At 42.9% G+C, this 21,255-nt stretch overlaps 1 non-coding gene across 1 annotated transcript; it reads right to left on the bottom strand.

Moving 5' to 3' along the window:
* Positions 1-13,670: 13,670 nt before the first annotated feature.
* LOC113885644 lies at positions 13,671-13,772 on the bottom strand. The gene has a single exon (XR_003509294.1). It is a non-coding gene; the product is annotated as a U6 spliceosomal RNA (small nuclear RNA).
* Between the last annotated feature and the right edge of the window lie 7,483 nt (positions 13,773-21,255).

Here is a 21,255-nt window from a genome sequence, read left to right as displayed (position 1 = left end):
TGTGTGTGTGTGTGTATGTATGTGTGTTTGGGGGACATGAGAGAGACTCAAGCCCCATTTTTGTAATAGAAGGTTAATAGGCAATGTCTAAACTTGAAAATAAAAAGAAAACTTTTTCTTATAGGATGCTGTTTTGAAATAGCGAGATATAAACCAGAAGAAACAGCCAAGAGAGTATAAAGTGAGTCCATCTGGGGAGTGGGAACTAGGAAAAAAACAATCATGGTAAGGGGCTGCTCTTTTATGATAAGCCTTATGGTACTGTTTGACTTGCTGAGCTGCTTCTGGGTTACTGTGATAAAAAATTAAAATTTAATTACAATTAGATGAAATTGTGGACTTACTGATAATGAATCATAGTCATACTCCTAAAAGATCTACCCTAATTGGTTCCAACTTCTCGAATGAAGAAAATAAAATAAGCCTTAACAGTGAAGTAATATGTGACATATTCGGAGAGAGTGATGAACTAGGTCTTGAAAAAGAACAGCTAGGCAACTCTGTCGTGTTCTCCACCCACACAGGGACTAACCAGTCATTACACATGTCCTGTTTTCCTAAGAAATATTGGCAGAGGAAACATTGATTTATCACTATTTTATGAGGAGATAAATTGGCAAAGGCTATGGAGCAAAGAGGATACAGAATATAGGTCTGAAACTGGAAATTTTCCAGCTGGATTTAAAGAGAATTGTTGTAGCTAAAGGGGATAGTTATGCATTCAATAAGAACGTAAGAGTACCTAAGTAAGCATAAAGCACTGGGCTAGACTTTGGGTGGGGAGGTGTTTATAGAGATGGATGGGTTGCAAACTCAAGTCACTTAACAACCTACTGAGGATGATCCGAACACATGGAAATTAAATAAGATGTCACAGTCAGTATATCAAGTCACTTTGGCAGGGTCTCAGGAGCAGCTTAGTGGGATATATTACACAGTGATGCATTTTTACATTTTCAATATGTAGGTCTCAAGGAAAAGACAGTGGGAAAGAGTGAAGATACATTCTGTAAAGTTGAACTGAACTGCTTGCATGAAAGAAAAGAGAAAGAAAGTCGAAATCTAAAACATGGAAGAGGAAGAGGAATCAAAGGGAGAGAGAGAACTTTAAGACAAGAATAAGAACCCTGAGCCCTAAGGTTGATAAACCAGTGGTTACAACCCACAGAACCAGTTTTAGGAAGTAAGTGGATGGAGGGGCTGGACTGCCATGCCTGTGTGTGTTGATATTTATTTCTACAAAGCATCACAATGCACCACAAATAAAGTCTTGGCATGATGGACAGCTGCCAGGGTGGTCTCTCCATACCCTGAAATCTTCATGTACTGACTTTTTGCTTAAAATAAACAGGCTGTATATGACGCTAGCGTGGGATTGCTAGGAACACATACCAAACAGGCTGTATATGACCTAGCAATCCCACCTAGCGTGGAACCTAGGAATACATACCAAGTAAACCAGAATTGAAAGAGACACAAGTACACCAGTGTTCACTGCAGCACTGTTTACATCAGCCAGGACATGCAAGCAACCTAGATGTCCATCGGCAGATGAATGGATAAGGAAGTTGTGGTACAGATACACAATGGAATATTACTCAGCTATAAAAAAGAACACATTTGAGTCAGTTCTAATGAGGTGGATGAAACTGGAGCCTATTATACAGAGTGAAGCAAGTCAGAAAGAGAAACATCAATACAATATATTAATGCATATATATGGAATTTAGAAAGACGGTAATGACGATCCTTTTGAGAAATCTGTATGCAGGTCAGGAAGCAACAGTTAGAACTGGACATGGAACAACAGACTGGTTCCAAATAGGGAAAGGAGCACGGCAAGGCTGTACATTGTCACCCTGCTTATTTAACTTCTATGCAGAGTACATCATGAGAAACGCTGGGCTGGAGGAAGCACAGGCTGGAGTCAAGATTGCCGGGTGAAATATCAGTAACCTCAGATATGCAAATGACACCACTTTTATGGCAGAAAGTGAAGAAGAAATAAAGAGCCTCTTGATGAAAATAAAAGAGGAAAGCGAAAAAGTTGACTGAAAACTCAGCATTCAGAAAACTAAGATCAAGGCATCTGGTCCCATCACTTCATAGCAAATAGATAGGGAAACAGTGGAAACAGTGTCAGACTTTAATTTTTTGGGCTCCAAAATCACTGAAAATGGTGACATCAGCCATGAAATTAAAAGACGCTTGCTCCTTGGAAGAAAAGTTATGACCAACTTAGATAGCATATTAAAAAGCAGAGACATTACTTTGCCAACAAAGGTCCATCTAGTCAAGACTGTAGCTTTTCCAGTAGTCATGCATGGATGTGAGAGTTGGACTTTAAAGAAAGCTGAGCACTGAAGAATTGATGCTTTAGAACTATGGTATTGGAGAAGACTCTTCAGAGTCCCTTGGACTGCGAGGAGATCCAACCAGTCCATCCTAAAGGAAATCAGTCCTGAATATTCATTGGAAGGACTGATGCTGAAGCTGAAACTCCATCAGGTGGCTGAAACTTTGCCACAGACTTATTTGAAAAGATCCTGATGCTGGGAACGATTGAAGGTGGGAGGAGAAGGGGACGACAGAGGATGAGATGGTTGGATGGTATTAGCAACTCAGTGGACATGAGTTTGGGTAAACTCCGGGAGTTGGTGATGGACAGGAAAGCCTGACGTGCTGCAGTCCATGGGGTCTCAAAGAGTCGGACATGACTGAGCTACTGAACTGAACTGAATTGAATGATGATCCTGTATGCAAGGCAGCAAAAGAGACACAGATGTAAAGAACAGACTTTTGGACTATGTGGTAGAAGGCAAGGGTAGGATGATATGAGAGAATACCACTGAAACATGTATATTACCATATGTGGAATAGATGACCAGGGCAAGTTCAATGAATGAAGCTGCTGCTGCTGCTGCTGCTAAGTCACTTCAGTCGTGTCCGACTCTGTGCGACCCCATAGACGGCAGCCCACCAGGCTCCCCCGTCCCTGGGATTCTCCAGGCAAGAACAGTGGAGTGGGTTGCCATTTCCTTCTCCAATGCATGAAAGTAAAAAGTGAAAGTGAAGTCACTCAGCCGTGTCCGACTCTTCAAGACCCCATCGACTGCAGCCTACCAGGCTCCTCCATCCATGGGATTTGCCAGGCAAGAGTACTGGAGTGGGGTGCCATTGCCTTCTCCGCAATGAATGAAGCAGGACACTCAAATCCAGTGCTCTGGGACAACCCAGAGGGATGATGTGGGGAGGGAGGAGGGAGGGGGCTTCAGGATGGGAGGACACATGTACACCCATGGCTGATTCATGCTGATGTATGGCAAAAACCAACACAATATTGTCAAAGTAATTATGCTCCAATTAAAGTAAATAAATTAACATAATAAATAAACAGGCTGTAAATGGGTGCTTGCCCGCTTTAATGTTACTTTCATATTTTTGTTGCCACAGATATTTTAATTTGGATTTTCTTTAATATTTGAGTTGTATTTGGAAAAAAAATTTTCAGTTTTTTACTTAAGTAAAAAGATAAGTTAAATGTGGCTTTCGGCAAAGGAGAGAAGACTCTTAAAATTGTAGCTTTAAAATCACAACATCTGAAGATAAAAAATGGTAATCAAGATGACAATCTTTAAAAAGGAAAAACAAATGTAACCACATTTGTGGGACTGGGTAAGAAGTAGTGCTGGAAAGCCTTGAGAATTTGGGAAAATATTTGTTTGACCAAGAAGTATCTTAGTTTGGGGGTGAGAGAAAAAGCCAGGCTAACAGGGTGACTCAGCAAAGGGTCACAGAATGTGGCTCCAGGAAGGAAAGATTTGGTCAAAATACCAGGGAATTTCTAACATAGATTAGAAAAAGGCACCTGACAACTATTTAGCTAAAGACTTTATTCAGCAACAACAATACAAGCATGTATACAGCAATTTCAAGAAAGAAATGCCGTTAACTTCAAAAATCTAAATAGCACTCTTTCCTGGTGGCTCAGATGGTAAAGAATCTGCCTGTAATGTGGGAAACCCAGATTTGATCCCTGGGTCGGGAAGATCCCCTGGAGAAGCACTCCAGTACTCTCGCCTGGAGAATTCCATGGACAGAGAGAGGAGCCTGGCAAGCTGCAGAATCGCAGGGAGTCAGACACGACTGACAGACTAACATGTATACACCCACATCTCTCAAGGATAACTGGAATTACAGAGCTTTTAAAAGTCACAGCCACAGGGGCCATCAGTTTACCCAAAGTCAGAAAGGAATTAAGAAAAACAATAAACTTGTCAATCAGTACAAACCAAGCAGTCATGATAGTAAGAAAAAAAAAAAAGGCAGTGTTGGGGAAGTGCTTCGTGTTATTGTTTTTGTTTTGTTTTCCTGTTGTAGCACTTCAGCTTTTCTCTGTGGTGTAGAGAATCTCAGACCAAAAATATGTGGTCATTGGAATCAATATAAAATTCATATCACACTGATAGGGACTAAGTCACTTTGAAGAGTAGTGTAGGGTTACAGGTGCCTCAGTGGTAAAGAGTCTGCCTGGAATTCAGGAGATGAAAGAGACACAGGTTTGATCCCTGGGTCAGTAAGATGCCCTGGAGGAGGGCATGGCAACCCACTCCAGTATTCTTGCCTGGAGAATCCCACAGACAGAGGGGCCTAGTGGGCTATAGTCCATGGGGCCGCAAAGAGTCAGACACGACTGAAGCAACTTAGCACGCATGCATAGCACGCTGTTAACCTGATTTGAACCATCATTTTATGACTACGTTTAAAGGCCTGATCGATTAACAAAATCCAGTTTCGTGGGCTCCTCCAGTGGAGCAGCTGAGTGGGCACCGGATGTGAGGTCAGGCTGGACCAGCAGATTCTACTTTAACATCAGAGCCTCGGAAATCAGGCACATAGCTGGACTAGGATGCAAAAGCTCCAGGAAGAGCCCAAAGTAACCATTGCTGATGGCCTGAGAGAAGGGAAATCATCTCTCGGTTTCTCAGTGTCCTTGCTTGGCTTCCAGGGCTTTCTGCTTGCTTCTGTCTCTACCCTCTTCTCCCCGCATCTCATCCCCTGATCTGGAAGCTCCCATCCTCACTGTGGAACTGATTCAGGGTGCAGCTGCGCCTCCCAGGGCCGCCGTTGCCCCGGGATGCACCTGGTTGCAGTTATCCAACAGTCTTCCTGGAAGAGGTCCCTAATGTTTCTCTCACTCCCCCAACTGTGAATTTGTCCAGGAAGCCAGGAAATGCCCTGTGGAACTTGAACTGAACGATCAGATGAAGCAGGTCGCACAGGTCAAGTGATGACTCATGCTTTGGAACTCATTTCATCCCAAAGGGAAAATCCATACTCTTGTCCTGAATGCTCTAAGATAAATTGCAAAGGTTTAGAAAGGCTAAAAATAAATGCTTCCCTGGTGCAGAGTTGTCACAAGGAGCAAATCCCTAGATTGGTTTTAATTTCCTGTCTTGTAACACTTTCTAAGTTTGTGAAACCCTCTGCCATGGTCTTCAAAAGCTGCCAACAAACCTTGCTTTGTGTTTAATGAAGAGACTGAGTCATAAAAGGTCAACTGATGTTTCCAGGGTCACACTTACATAAGAAAAGGGACTGGAATTTTTGCTCAGGTCTCTCTGCCTCTTTCCTCCTTCTTCAAGCCACCTTCCCCTGATTTCTATCTGCATTATCCTTTGGTTCTTAGAATGACTAGACACTTACAGCTCATACCACCCAATCTGGCTTCCAGTGTCTGTGGGTCTATGCTTTTTCTTTTGTTTGACTTTGGTTTTCGCATCCTTCCCATGGGGGATCAAGAAGGACGCAGCCTGAGGCCTTAACCAGAACCTAAGTTAGATGCAGTTGACGGGTCTGAGACATTACCTGGTCCAAATCCGAAAGAAGAAGCAGACTAGGGGCAAGTGACTGTCTCTGATCACTTGAACCCTAGTCCCCTCAAGGGCAAGAATCACCGCTTTCTCTGCCACTAGACTCTACTTGGTATTCATTGCAGTGCCTGGCTCAATGGGCTCAGGTGGCTCACTGGTCAAGAAGCCACCTGCCAGTGCAGAAGACAGGTTCGATCCCTGAGTCAGGAAGATCCCCTGGAGGATGGCGTGGCGACCCATTCCAGTATTCTTGCCTAGTGAATCCCATGGACAGAGGAGCCTGGCAAGCTACCATCCACAGAGTCTCAAAGAGTCAGACACAATTACTATTCTAATTGCTTTACTACTCTAAATACAAATACAGTAAAGTGACCTACATATGAACGAGTTCTGTTCCAAGAGCATGTTCATAAGCCCAATTTGTTCATAAGTCCAATGAAGTTAGCCAAGGCATCCAACTAACACAATCAGCTTTATACTACTGTACTGTAATAGGTTTATAATACTTGTCACTCAAATAATACATAAAAAGCAAACACAAAAAGTAAAGGAAATGTTTTTAATCTTACAGTACAGTATGTTGAAAAGCACAGTACAACAGCTGGCATATAGGGGCTGGCCCTGAGTGAACAGGCAAGAAGAGTTACAGACTGGAGGAGGGAGAAGAGGCGGAAGATGGTAGAGAAGGATCGTCAGCAATAGGAGATGGAGGGCAAGCTGCAACGTCATTCACACCTGATAGAACGCATCACATCTTGATAGAATGGACATCCGCACTTTTGAAAGTTCACAACTTGAAGTTTCGTGTGTAGGGGACTTACTGTAAATTCCATTATTGCTCTAATTTCAAATACACTTTGACTATTTTAAAAAATGGTTGTTCTGTTCAAGATGCTGGACTCCTTGAGGAGCTGTGTTTCAGAACATGGGCTGCTGTCTCGTAGAAGGCACTGGGGTCTGTTTCTCTGCCGGCAGACAGAACACGGGAATGCTGGTGGGCTTGGTGCTGGCTGGTGTGCTGAGTGCATCACACCACCAGCTACGTACACATTATTTGCAGGATTCCCGGAGTGAGAGCCCCCAGGAAGCTCTGCCTGCCTGGCCTGGTTCACCAGATAGGGCTGTGGGAGAGAGAATGCCCAGAAAACGATAAAAGTTTCAATCAAACTTTGAAAACTCTGTCCCAAATATTGGCAATTATATTTCCTTTTATGTATTTTTAAAAATTTATAGTAATTTTTATATTTCCTTTTAAATGGCAATGGAAACTTTTCTTTTTCACGGTGCTACCAATAATTCTTTCAATAGGACAATGTGCAGATCCTTTTCTGCTTCCTACTTTCATCATTCAGAGCAGACGTGTGAGGCATTTGATGGTCAACAGACTTCATTGCTTTTTAACGCTCTAGAACTGTCAAATCACAGTCTGATTGAGGGCAAGTGCTGACCGTGGCAACTGGCTACAGACTTCTGATCATCAGTGTACTAAATCTGTGATGGCCCTAAGCTGCTGTGCTTTCCAGCACCCCCCAGGAACCATCAGCAGGCCTTCAGCATAGTTCTGATACTCTGTTCTGTCTCCTGTAGGGGTCATTACATTTTTTTGCAGACATTTGATTTTGGAAAGGCTTGAGATCTCTGTCTTAGTTCCTCACCCATAGGTGCTTTTTTTTTTTTTTTTTCTTTCCCTGGCTTGTTGGTATCCCCACTTCAGTTTCCAAGAATGTTCTCACTTTCCATGTCTCTTTCTTTTCATATAAACTTTGCTCTTACAAGAGATGGGGCACTGCATAAGGAAAACTGGATTTTAAGTGCCAGCTTGCCACTTGCCAGCCAGTGCGCCTAGCCAAGTCAGCTCACATTTCTGAGTCTTGATTTCCTTGTCTACAAAGTAAAGATCAAAATATGTTTCTGAGAATACATTAGCTCCAGTTCAGTTCAGTTCAGTTGCTCAGTTATGTCCGACTCTTTGCAACCCCATGGACTGCAGCACTCCAGGCTTCCCTGTCCATCACCAACTCCCAGAGTTTACTCAAACTCATGTCCATTGAGTCGGTGATGCCATCCAACCATCTCAACCTCTGTCATCCCCTTCTCCTCCTGCCTTAAATCTTTCCCAGCATCAGGGTCTTTTCCAATGAGTCAGTTCTTCACATCAGGTGGCCAAAGTATTGGAGTTTCAGCTTCAACATCAGTCCTTCCAATGAATATTCAGGACTGATGTCCTTTAGGATGGACTTGTTGGGTCTCCTAGTAGTCCAAGGGACTCTCAAGAGTCTCCTCCAACACCACAGTTCAAAAGCATCAATTCTCTGGTGCTCAGCTTTCTTTATAGTCCAACTCTCACATCCATACATGACTACTGGAAAAACCATAGCTTTGACTAGATGGACCTTTGTTCCAGTGATGTACTATTTAAGAGTGTGTGTGTGTGTGTGTGTGTGTGTGTGTGTGTGTGTTAGTTTCCCAGTCATACCTGACTCTGAGATTACATGGACTATAGCCCTCCAGGCTCCTCTGTCCATAGAATTCTCCAGCCAAGAATACTGGAGTGAGTAAGCCATTCCCTTCTCCAGGGTATCTTCCCTATCAGGGATCAAATCCAGGTCTCCTGCATTGCAGTCAGATTTGTTACCATCTGAGCCATCAGGGAAGCCCCACTATATATGAATACCTTTAAAAATTATAGAGTGACCTACAGATGGCATGAAACATAACTTTATAAGATCTTATCCTCTGTGTGTGTGTTAGTCACTCAGTCGTGTCCGACTCTTTGCGACCCCATGGATTGTAGCCCGCCAGGCTCCTCTGTCAGGTTGCCTTTCCTTCTCTATACTTACCCTGCATGAATTCTTATTAACAACAGTCTCCATGAGGGTCGTCGGTGAGACCCTATTGGGCGTGTTAGGGATGAGAAAATTCCTCTGCTTTTCTTGTTTCCTCTTTCACTTCAACTGTTAATCTTATCCTCTTCAACCATATTCATTTTTGTGAGCTACCACAAATCTTTTGTCTGTTGGGGGTGATAAATTACTTAATAAATAAGTAATTAGTAACATAAATATAATTAGTTAATGATAAAAGGCACAATCCCTGCTTATAAGTGGTATATATAGGGTTGGCCAAAACGTTTATTCAAATTTTACCATAACATCGTATGGAAAAATCCAAACAAACTTTTTGGCCAATCCAATATATCATAATGGAAAGACATCTAATGACTCTAGCAATGTTTTTTGAGGCTCTGAGTGAGTGGGAGAGATGGCAGGTGATAAGGGTGGGATGTGAGAGATCCCCAGGCATGGGGAAAGAGAGAAGAAAGGGCGGCAGGAAGACCTCCCTTGAAGAAGTCTTGAGGCCAAAGGGAAAGAGTGAAGAGGGGCTTTGGGGCCAGGGAAGGAGATGAATGAAGTTGCAAACACAGGAACTGGGGAACATGTTTGGGAGAAAACAAGGTAGCTTGGTCTGGCTGGAATTGAGAAAAAGAAAACTGAAGTACAAGACAAGGAAGTGACTTTTAAAAATTTTTGATTTATTTTTAATTGAAGGATAATTGCTTTACAATATTGGTCTCATTTCTGCCATATATCCACATGAATTAGTCATAGGTGTACATATGTACACTCCCTCCTGAATCTCCCTCCCACCTCCAACTCTTTCTCACACCTCTAGGTTGTAACAGAGCCCTGCTTTGAGTTCCTTGGAGTCACACAGCGAATTTCCATTGGCTATCTATTTTACATACTGTGCATTAACACATGTACATGGAACCAAGACAGATGGTACTGATGAGCCTATCTGCAAGGCGGCAATGGAAATGCAGACATAGAGAACAAAGGCATGGACACGGGCAGAGGGGAGGGAGGAGAGATGTTGAGATGAAGGCAGAGAACGTCATGGAAGCATATAGACCACCGTATGTAAAAGAAAGGGACTTTTCAGAGTCGGAGCTTCTTGAAACCGACGTGCTGTTGGTCCCTGTGTCTGTGTAAAATCCGTGGCGCTTGGAGACAAGACACTCAGGTTGGAGTCAGCAAGTCTGCTTTCCTTTCTAGCTCTGAGTCATAAAGCATCCTTGAACTTCAATTGCTTTTTTTCCCCCAGAAAAAGAGTTCTCACTCAACATCAGTGTTGCAACACATCAGAGGGCTGTATAAGTAACTGGTGGCTATGGTGATGGTTTAAAGTTTGTGGATACTTTTATTTCATTAGAAATCACTTGTTCCAGTATTTCTTGGGTGAAAGGAAAGGGATGACCCACAGACAGAGAACAGATGTTGGTTGCCAGCAGGGAAGAGAGGTTGGGGAAGGATGGATTGGGAATTGGAGATTATCAGATGCAAACTATTACATAAAGAATGGATAAACAACAAAGCCCTACTATATAGCACAAGGAACCATATTCAATATCCTGTAATAAACCCTAATGGAAAAGAATATAAAAAAGAATGTAAATATATGTATAACTGAGTCACTTTGTTGTACAGCAGAAATTAACACATATTGTAGGTCAAACTATCCTTTAATGAAATATTTTTTTAACACGGTGCTTGACATCATTTAAAGGGACCCTTTTACCATGTAAAGCATCTTATTGGTGATAAGATTAACCTTTTGCTAACTTAATAGTTGTGTGTACCACATTGAATTTTCTTTGAGAGCAACATGTCTGAAACTGCTTAGCATCCATTACATAGTAAGATTTCCACCAATGCTGACTGTTCAGCTATTCCTGACTTTTTTATCCCACCATTGGGGTCCCCTGTGTGGCTGTGGTAAGTCCACAGCCCCAGCTTACCCAAGCCTAGCCATCTTCTGTGTCTTTTACTAATGGAAGGCAATACACAATGACACATTTTACACAAGAAGGAAAATGAGACTTTTCAAGTTCACCAGACAAAATCCAGGTGTGAGCATTGTGAAGTGAGGAAAAAAGAAAAACAAACACCAAGAACTTTGACCATTCCTCTTGGTTTCATAGTAGTCAACTACCAAAGACAACGACTCTACTAAAGTAGACTGAGTTCTTTTTGTTTTTCCCCCAGCTTAATTGAGATATTTTTGATCTGTGCATATGTACATTTAAGGTACATATGCACCACATATGTGTGTAGCTCATATGCACCACACTGTGGTGAGCTACACACATATTGATTGTGAAATGATCACCAAAACAGTGTTAACACCTTCATTCCTTCACATAATTATCATTGTGTGTGTGTGGTGATGACATTTAAGATCTATTGTCTTAACAGGTTTGAAGTATGTAATAAGCTAATTTTAGTCACCATTCTGCCCATTAAGCCCCTAGAATTTGTTCACCTCTTGAGGGAAGGTGTGCATTGCTTCATTTCCCCACTCTACTCCCCAGACCTCAGCAACCCCTATCCTACTGCCTATTCCTCTGAGTTCAACTTTTTTAAATTTATTATTATAAATATTTTATCTTGAAGAAATTTACAGGAAAGCTAGGAAGAGCACAGACTTCCTTATATCCTTCACCCAGATTCCCCCAAGTTTAATACCTTATGTAACCATGGAACATATATCAAAAGCAAGAAATTAACATTGGTGCAGTACTATTTGCTGAACTACAAACTACTTAGACTGCACCAATTTTTCCACTAATGTCCTTTTTCTGTTCCAGAACTCAATCCAGAATACATATTGCGTTTACCACACATGCACACACACACACACACACACTTTTACTGTATCTCTCCATTTCTTTCAAAGAAACCCAAATCCAAACCTTTCTCTCTCTTCATCTCCATATCCCTCTATTTCTCTACTTAAATTGATTTCATCTTTTATTTTCTATTGGAGTAGAGTTGATTAACAATATTGTGTTAGGCTCAGGTGTGCAGCACTGTGATTCAGTTATACATGCATGTGTCCATTCTTTTTCAAATTCTCTTCCCATGTAAGTCATTACATAATATGAGCAGAGTTCCCTGTGCTATACAGAAGGTCCTTGTTGCTAATCTGTTTTAATACAGTAGAGCATACGTGTCAATCCCAAACCCCCAATTTGTCCCTCCCAAGTTCAGCTTTTTTAGACTTCACAGACACGTGAGATCAGGCAGTATTTGTCTTTTCCTGTCTGACTTACTTCACTTAGCACAACACCCTTAAAGCCCAACCAGGCTGTTGCAGGAGGGAGGTTCTTGAAGGTGGGATGCTTTGCACAGTGCGCTAGGTCATGAGGTCTCAGCAGGAACCAAAAGGCACAAACCCTCAAACCATGGCATCATTTTCCTCCAGCAGATTCAGGGAGGAGTGGGTCTGTCTTCTGACTGGAGCAATGCTGAGTCACTGAGAGGCTGACCCATGTGCAGCCATGAGCCAGCCCAGGCCTTCCGAGAATGAGGACAATTGTACAACCTTCAGAGAAAATAACTTATAAATTAGGATTGGCAGCCAACCTGACAGACCTAGGACTATTATGAAACAGAAAGACCTTCTGCCTGCTGACTGTTTGGGAGACTTGAACGCAGCAACGTGAGTGTTTACACCCAAGAAGCTATTGGTCACCATGGATGGTCAAACACATCTCCTTTAAATTGATGTTTCTTTGTCTCTTTCTCTGTTTGCGCCTCATGTGAGACTATGCAATTATATACATGTGCTAGGCAGACAGTTGATGTTTTTTAGCTCTGATTTCATTTGGCCTCTTAAACAACAGCCTATATACCAATAGGATGATTTTAGTGCACATCGACTCTCTGTGTGTCATGTCAAAACATCAAAAGCCGTGGGAGACACCAGGCTGAGCACACATGGCCGGGTAGGATCCCAGAAGGATGTCTTTCATTAGGGGGCAGTAAATGAGAGCCACAAAGCCAGCTTAAGTTCCGTCTGACCCTTGCTTTTGGAAGCCTGAAGTCCTAGCCTGAGAATCCCTAACTCTTCATTCTTCTCTCTCTGGGGCCAGCTTTTACTTGATCCATGCCTTCCCTCGTGTTGGAACTTTGCTGGCAATTAGTCAGTTAGCTTTCTGGCCAGTTCTGCCCCTACCTTGGTACCCCCTCTCCCCCAGCATCTGCTTTCCTGTCTGGTCGCTTGGGAGCTCGTCTGCCTGGCTTTGATCCTGACCCATCTCTTATCAGTCTTCCCTGGTAGCTCAGTGGTAAAGAATCCACCTGCCAATGCAGGAGATTTGGATTTGATCCCTGGGTCAGGAAGATCCCCTGGAGAAGGGAATGGCTACCCACTCTAGTATTCTTGCCTGGAGAATTCCATGGACAGAGGAGACTGGCAGGCTACAGTCCACAGGATTGTAAAGAGTTGGACACGACTCAGTGACTAAACAACAACAACGTCTCTTATCAGCCAAATGACCTTGGACCAGTCAACCTCTTTAAGGCTTTGTTTCTTCATCTGTCCAGTGGAGAGACTACTAACTGCATCAGTGTTGTAAGGGGTGAGCGAGTTACCACGTCTGCACTGATGGGCCCAATGATACTTGCCAACCATTACTCAAAGTGTTATAGTTATTGGGCAGTCGGCATCTGCCTTTCTATAGTACAGCCTGTGACTGCAAGACAGATGTCTCCTCCAGCTATGTTTTAACCAGCACCCTGACTTTTTTTGTAATGATAATAATACATTTTATTTAATTGAGTATATCCAAAATATTATCAGTTTAACATGATACTTTTATTGTGGTAAAATACATATCACACAAAATTTACCATTTTCACCACTAAGTATACAACTCAGTGGCATTAAGTATAATTCACACTGTTGGGCAGCTGCCACCATCATCCATTCATAGAACTTTATTCCTCTTTTCCTCAAAATATAGAATGCTTCACAAGTTTGAGTGTCGTCCTTGAGAGGAGTCTATGCTAATTTTCTCCACATCATTTTCAATTATCCCCTGCTACCCGAAACAGCGCAGCACATGGAGGTTTGCTGATGACCTGAAAGTGACCAATGTGTGCGAAAGCGCCTTCCAGAGTAACTACATTTAAACATAATGCAATTCCTTTGCGACAACACACCTCTTCAGAAATGCTGCACTGTGAATTCTGTGGCCACCCATTTTAGAGAGACAACTGCAGCTGCTAAGTCGCGTCAGTCATGTCTGACTCTGTGCGACCCCATAGACGGCAGCTCACCAGGCTCCACCGTCCCTGGGATTCTCCAGGCAAGAACACTGGAGTGGGTTGCCATTTCCTTCTCCAATGTGTGAAAGTGAAGTCACTCAGTCGTGTCCGACTCTTAGCGACCCCATGGACTGCACACTACCAGGCTCCTTCACCCAAGGAATTATCCAGGCAAGAGTACTGGAGTGGGGTACCATTGCCTTCTAGAGCCTGAATATTTTAAATGTGCTTTATCACCAAGTAGATTCTTGGTTAGTTGGAGGCACTGGTTAATAAATTCTTCCCAAACAAAATAATGCCATTTGCATCCTCGTGGATAGACCTAGAGATTATCATACTAAGTGAAGTAAGTCAGAGAAAGACAAATACCAAATGACATCACTTATATATGGAATATAAAACAATGATACAAATGAACTTACTTACAAAACAGAAATAGACTTACAGACATAAAAAATAAACTTATGGTTACCAAATGGGAAAGGGGGAGGAATAAATTAGGAGTTTGGGATTCACTTATATATACTGCTGCTGCTGCTAAGTCACTTCAGTCGTGTCCAACTCTGTGTCGGATCCCATAGACGGCAGCCCACCACGCACTCCCATCCCTGGGATTCTCCAGGCAAGAACACTGGAGTGGGTTGCCATTTCCTTCTCCACATATATATATACTACTATATATAAAATAGATAACCTACAAGGATCTACTTATAGCATGGGGAACTCTACTCAGCATTTTGTAATAACCTAAAAGGGAAAAGAATCTGAAAAAGTATATCTGTATCTATGTGCGTGCATGCTCAGTCACTTTAGTCGTGTCTGACTCTTTGCAACCCTATGGACTGTAGCCCTCCAGGCTCCTCTGTCCATGGGATTCTCCAGGTAAGAATACTGGAGTGGGTTGCCATGCCCTCCTCCAGTGGATATTCCTGATCCAAGGATCAAATCCATATCTCTTATGTCTCCTGCATTGGCAGGCGGGTTCTTTACCACTTATGCCACCTATCTATATCTATATCTATATCTATATTTATATCTGTATCTGTACCTATATCTGTCTGAATCAGTGTACTGTGATTCACCTAAAACTAACATGACATTTTAAATTAACTATATTCAGATACATAAATAAATAAATTCTTTTTCAAACAAGCATATTCTTTCCATAGATTTTAGACATGTGTCTTTTGTAGAGGACACTTTAACTCTGTAGTGTAAATATGGTTGTTCAGCTTCAGGTCAGATTTAAAAAATGGTTATTTAATGCCATTCTTCCAAATCTTTCCCTCCTCCCTCTCCCACAGAGTCCAGAAGACTGTTATATACATCTGTGTCTCTTTTGCTGTCTCGCATAATATCATATAAGAAACGAATTGCCAGTCCAGGTTTGATGCAGGATACAGGATGCTTGGGGCTGGTGCACTGGGATAACCCAGAGGGATGGTACAGGGAGGGAGGTGGGAGGGGGGTTCAGGATTGGGAACACATGTACACCCGTGGCAGATTCATGTTGATGTATGGCAAAACCAATACAATATTGTAAAGTAATTAGCCTCTAATTAAAATAAATAAATTTAGAAAAGAAAAAAATAAATAAATGCATTAGACTTTTAAAAAAATGGTTATTTAGATGAAGTGCAGAAACCTTTGGTTTTGTTTCTTTCTATGCCACATGACTATTTGGAACTCATCTCAGGATAGAAAAGAATGCAGACATCCTTTGGATGCAGACAGGATTTGGGGATTAAATACCACCCAAGGTTTCCCTGTCTCTCTTGATGCTGAGTTTGGCCATGTGACTTTCTGTAGCTGAAAGGAATGCAAACAGAAATGACCTCGCTCCAGCCAACTCTGAAAATTGTGTGAAGCTGGCATTTTCAGGAAATGATGAAGCCCCTACCAGCCTGGGTCCTTTGGCAATTCTGAAGATCAGAGACCCCTTCTAGTCAGTGGTAACTGTAGTATAAGCAGAAATACACTTTTATGGCTTCAAACCGTTGCAATTTGGGAATTATTCATTACAGCAGCACAACCCTATCCTGACTAGTACTCATTTTAAGTAACAAATATGAAAAATTCACTAAATCACTGAAGGTTTTCTTCCCTTCCTCCTGTATCTCCAAATTCTCCCCTAGCCATCACCAGAAACAACTGAAAAAAAAAACAACCAACAACCTTTGGAGCATAATTCTAATATTACTAGTTCTTTTATTTGTTTCCCAGCTCAGAATCCGTGAGGTAATGAGCCTTTTAAAGTGACTATTTTAGTGATCCTCCAAGGTAATATAGTTACTGGTGGGGATTATTATATGGGAGCATCTGTCTTTCAATAGTCTTCATGACATTCCCTGTCATTCTCACTTGACAGATATATTTTAGGGCTGAAAAGTGATTTTCTTTTTTTTTTTTTTCAAGTTAGAGAAAATGCACTCCTAAGTGAGTCAATTCTCCTGATTTGAAAGTACAGGTTAGACACCTTCCAAAGGTGGAGATGTGAACACAAGGAGGTCTTGGGCATTCTATCCATTCAGAAGAGAGGGAAGGAGACTCATTTGAGACCCATACACGCACAAAATATGCATTCAACTTCAAAAGGCTCACGGTACTCCTGAACTCAGCTGGCACATTTCCACTTGCCGGAGAAAGATGTCCTGTGGCACAACCACATCATGTAAAGAAAGTCACACCCAATTAGAAAACCTGAGCCCGGGCTCCAGCGCCACCACTCACTAGTCGTGAGATCAGAGCCCCACGCTCTTTTAGAGAGGAGAAACCTCTCCTGAGGGCACCGTGTGTCACACAGCCGTCAAACGGGGCCGAGGCTACAGAGGTGCTTAAGACTCCAGGCTGCCCTCGGCACCCTTCTGGGTTAGTGCACAGATTTCCCATCTCCCTCTCCCCAGTTCTAGTCCCAGGGGGCCCGTTTCCAGGACACTGACCGGGCCTCCTTTGCCAGTGGGTAGGGCCACCGGGTTTTAGAAAGTCCCATATGGGCCGCCCTCTGATCCTTCCTGATCCAAACTCATTCTGCCTCGCTGAGTGAGAAGGAGCTGAGAAAGAAAGGCAGAGCCCGCCCTGCTAGGGTGGAGTCTCTTATTCTCTTTTGTCTTCTTCACCAATCAACGGGCTTTTTGCTTGGAGTTAAACACTAGGTTTATGTTAGGAAGTAGAAGAGGTCCTGTCTTCATGCTGCAGGTTCATCCGTGTGCTGGAGCTCCACAGGAGCTCAGCTGAAAATAGAGGGGGCCTGGAGTCCCTCATCTGTTATGTCTTATCTCTACTTCTCCCTCCGGGGATCAGGAAGGAGGAAGCGTGCTTGGGGATCCATGTTAGGTATTCCCGAGTTCTCCAGCCAAGCGTCAACATGCCCCAGCCCCACATGAGTGCTTTAGGAAAAGTAGCCGGAGCACAACCTGGGCAGTGATCTGGAGGCACGATGGGGGAACCATTCACTGTGTGATTATGGTGAACCAGCCTGGTTCACCTCCCTGCTGTGTGAGGAGGGCATGAAAGAAGCTGTGCGCAAGTGTTTTACAAACTGTAAAGACAAAAGGGAGATGGTGCTGTCATGCTCCAATGATGGTGGTGGTCACCCCAACTTATCCCAAGAAGGATGGGGCTGTCTTGGGTGCCTGCTCCATTCCCTCCCCACATCTGAGGTTCTGCAGGGCCTACCCTCTGTCTGTGAGGACTGTTCTTCTGTGCAGGGAAATAATTCCCTGATCTCCAATATGCTTTCCAGGCCCCTTTGAGATTTTGCTTCTTTCTTTTCTTTTGGGAGTTAAGAATCTAGGTCAGAACATCTTCTAAATTTAAAGAACTTACTTGAAGAATGTCTTCTTTCTTTGCTCAGGCTAAAAGCAGGCCCGAACACCAGTGCTGGGTCATGTTTGGAAACTTCCCCTGAGTGGGTGGGATAGGAGGGACTAACTTAACTGGAAGTAGATTTTGCTCAAATGGTATGCAAACTCTTTAAGGCAATGTGTAACTCAACCACAAGTTTTTCTCATCTTTTCTCCCTTCCTTGTCTGTTCTCCTACAGATTCCCTGGGCTGTTGGGTTATATGACATTGGAAAAAGTCACATCACGTCACAAACCAAGATATGCCTTCTCTTTAGTCACTTGTGACCCAGCCAGCACTCCCTGACTCTCACCTGCTCCACAGAGACCAAGGAATTTGCACCTCCTCTCAGCTCTTTATCTTTGGCATGGCTTCTAGGATTCACTAGCCTCTGATTTCCCAGATCAAGGGGTTCATCATTTAAATGCTTGCATGTTCTTGCCTGGAGAATCCCAGGGACGGGGGTGGAGGGGGGGTAGTTGGGGAGCCTGGTAGGCTGCCGTCTATGGGGTCGCACAGAGTCGGACACGACTGAAACGACTTAGCAGCAGCGTGCATGCTAAGTCATTTCAGTCATGTCCGACTCTTTGTGACTATATGGACTGTAGCCCACCAGGCTCCTCTGTCTATGGGGATTCTCCCAGCAAGAACACTGGAGTAGGTTGCTATGCCCTTCTCCAGGGGAAATTCCCGATCCAGGGATTGAACCCATGTCTCCTGTGGCTCCCGCATGGCAGGTGGGCTCTTTAGCACTGAGCCACTGGGGAAGCCTCATGCTTTACATACTTGGCCTTCTATTAATACTCTCTAAAGAGTTCTTATGCATCAGTGAGAAGCAGCCCTGTTTATTCATGTGTCAGTCTGGAAACCTAACCGCAAATAATTTTAGCACGTGTGCAGAATTCTCTGAAGCCTGTATGTGAGCCTAAAGACTCCTCGGATGATTTTCTAGTACAGTCTGCACTCTTGCTTCCAGCAATGGAAGCCCTAATTTCAGGGCCCAGCCGGGTGGCATTGCATTCTGCCCAGAGCTGATGGCACAGGGAGAAGAGGAAACAGCTTTGTGTTTTTTTGTTTGTTTGTTTTTTCATCTCATTCTGCAAAACAGGACTATGTCTGTTCCTGTCCTTTTAAAATTAGAGAATTTGAAAATTTACATTGGTTTGCAAATTGATTGTCCAGAATGTAAATAGAAAGCTATATATATTAGGCATTTCTGAGGGTGGACACAGAAGTTTTGTGAGTATGAACACAGCTTAGGAGGGTATGAACTCCCTTGTGTGAAAAATGATTAAGACCAAAAGCCATCTTGGCTCAACTGAGAACCTTAGTGCAAGCCCAAGACCCCCCTGTATCATATCAAACATGGTGTCCATTCCTTCATTCATTCAACTGAAACTTTAGCACTGACTTGTGCATGCCAAACTGGTAACAGAGTACTGCCAAGACGTTCAGTCACCTGGAAGATCTAGAAATGTGGATAGAAAATCACAGTATAGGATATTGTGATTATATTGTGATTTATATTGTGATTTATCTTATTGTGAGATAAGAATCAGATGATGAGCAATCAAGAAGGACAACAATTTTGAGACAGGAACAACACTACTCATTTTTATAATTAGAAAAATTCCAAGGCAAAGAATCCATAGACTGCTTATAGAATCCATGAAGTTAAATGTATATCTGTTCACACATGTGATGTATAGATATCTGTTTCTCATAGATTATTACTTATGTGTTTATCAAAATGTTCATAAAAGCAAATGTTAAAAAGCAGATGCTAAAACAGACTTTTGAGGTTCAGAGCGGTGCTCTGCTTACTACTAGTGACATCATCTCCCATTTATTCAACACTATCAACAATCCTGCCCCACCCAGGTATTTCCAACCAAGTATCTGTAATAACATGCAGGAGGCTTGAGTGGGGATTAGCAAAAGTGGAGCCTTAACTGGAGGAAGAAGAGATTGCCAAGTGGATTTGACCACACACTCCAACCACTATGTGGTTGGTCCTATAAAATGTTCCATGTTCACTTGAAAGGAATGTGTATTCTGTTTTTTTGTTTTACATGTGATGTCCTGAAAATATCAATTAAGTCTAATTGTTCCATTGTATCATTTAGGATCTCTGTTGCCTTATTGATTTTTTTGTCTGATCTGTCCCTTCATGTCAGTGGGATATATAGTATTCTACTATTACTGTATTCCCATCAATTTCTCCCTTTATGTCTGTTAGTATTTGTTTTACGTATTTGGGTGTTCCTATTTTGGGGGCATGGGGTTTTCCAGGTGGCACTATTGGTAAAGAATCTGCCTGCCAATGCAGGGGATGGGGGTTCAACCTCAGGGTCAGGAAGATCCCCTGGAGGAAGAAATGGCATCCTACTCCAGTATTCTTGCCTGGAAGATTCTGTGCACAGACTATAATCCCCTGGTGGACTATAGTTTATGGAGCCACAAAGAGTCGGACACAACTGAGCGACTGAGAACGCATACACCCATATTGGGGGCATACTTGTTGATGAGTATAATAGCCTCTTCTCTAATTGATCCTTTCATTGTTATACAGTGTCTTTCTTTATCTTTCTTTATGTCCTTTGTTTTAGAGTCTATTTAGTCTCATACGAAGTTTGTGAGCCCTGATTTTTCGTCATTTCTGTTTTACACCCAACCACTATGGACGGTCATATATTTGAGTCTCTGTTGCCTGCTGGGAGAGAGATGATCCCTGATTGGGCAATGTGCCATCCAACACACCAAAGTGAGCACTAGAGCCCATGGGCTCTGGCCAGGGCAAGGTGTCCCTCTGCCCCTAGGTCTCCCCAGAGTCCGCCCCACAGCTCCCTAGTTGATGTGATCATGGTCACATGGTGGATTTTCATATTTCCTCAACACCTCCTGTTCCTTGGAAGAAAAGCTATGATAAACCTATACAGTGTATTAAAAAGCTGAGACATTACTTTGACAATAAAAATCCGTATAGTCAAAGCTACGGTTTTTCCAGTAGTCGTGGATGTGAGAGTTGGACCATAAAGAAGGCTGAGCACTGAAGAATTGATGCTTTTGAACTGTGGTGTTAGAGAAGACTCTTCAGAGTCCCATGGACTGCGAGGAAATCAAACCAGTCAATCCTAAAGGAAGTCAATCCTGAATATTCATTGGAAGGACTGATGCTGAAACTGTAGCTTGAACACTTTGGCCACCTGATGTGAAGAGCCGACTCACTGGGAAAGATCCTGATGCTGGGAAAGATTGAGGGCAAAAGGAAAAGGGAGCAACAGAGGATGAGATGGTTGGATGGCATCACTGACTCAATGGACATGAGTATGAGCAAGCTCTGGGAGATGGTGAAGGACAGGGAAGCCTGGTATGCTTCAGTCCATGGGGTTGCAAAGAGTTGGACACAACTGAGCAACTGAACAACAG

This window comes from Bos indicus x Bos taurus, chromosome 28 (genome assembly GCF_003369695.1).
Source record: "Bos indicus x Bos taurus breed Angus x Brahman F1 hybrid chromosome 28, Bos_hybrid_MaternalHap_v2.0, whole genome shotgun sequence".
NCBI lineage: Eukaryota > Metazoa > Chordata > Mammalia > Artiodactyla > Bovidae > Bos > Bos indicus x Bos taurus.
Note: the sequence above shows the minus strand (reverse complement) of the source record. Positions and strands in the feature narration are given on the sequence as shown.